We start from the raw sequence: 276 nt of genomic DNA on the forward strand, positions 1-276 counted from the left end.
ATATACAGGGTTGGCCATATTCGACGGAAAGATGCATATTCGACGGAAAGATGTGGCAACACTGTAACTTTTGACAGAGATGTTAGATCGAGTAACGACGTAGCGCGTTTGAAGCGTCAGTCGAAGGAAATTTGTGCCACCATGGAACAGTACACGCCACGCGTGTATTTTCTCATTTTTTCTCGATTTTTCCCATGATTAACAAAAAAACATCTTTCCGTCGAATATGGCCAACCCTATATATATACGAGTATATATATATTGTATGTATATATA

The sequence above is a fragment of the Trachymyrmex septentrionalis genome, unplaced genomic scaffold (genome assembly GCF_001594115.1).
Source record: "Trachymyrmex septentrionalis isolate Tsep2-gDNA-1 unplaced genomic scaffold, Tsep1.0 scaffold91, whole genome shotgun sequence".
In the NCBI taxonomy this organism is placed as follows: Eukaryota; Metazoa; Arthropoda; class Insecta; order Hymenoptera; family Formicidae; genus Trachymyrmex; species Trachymyrmex septentrionalis.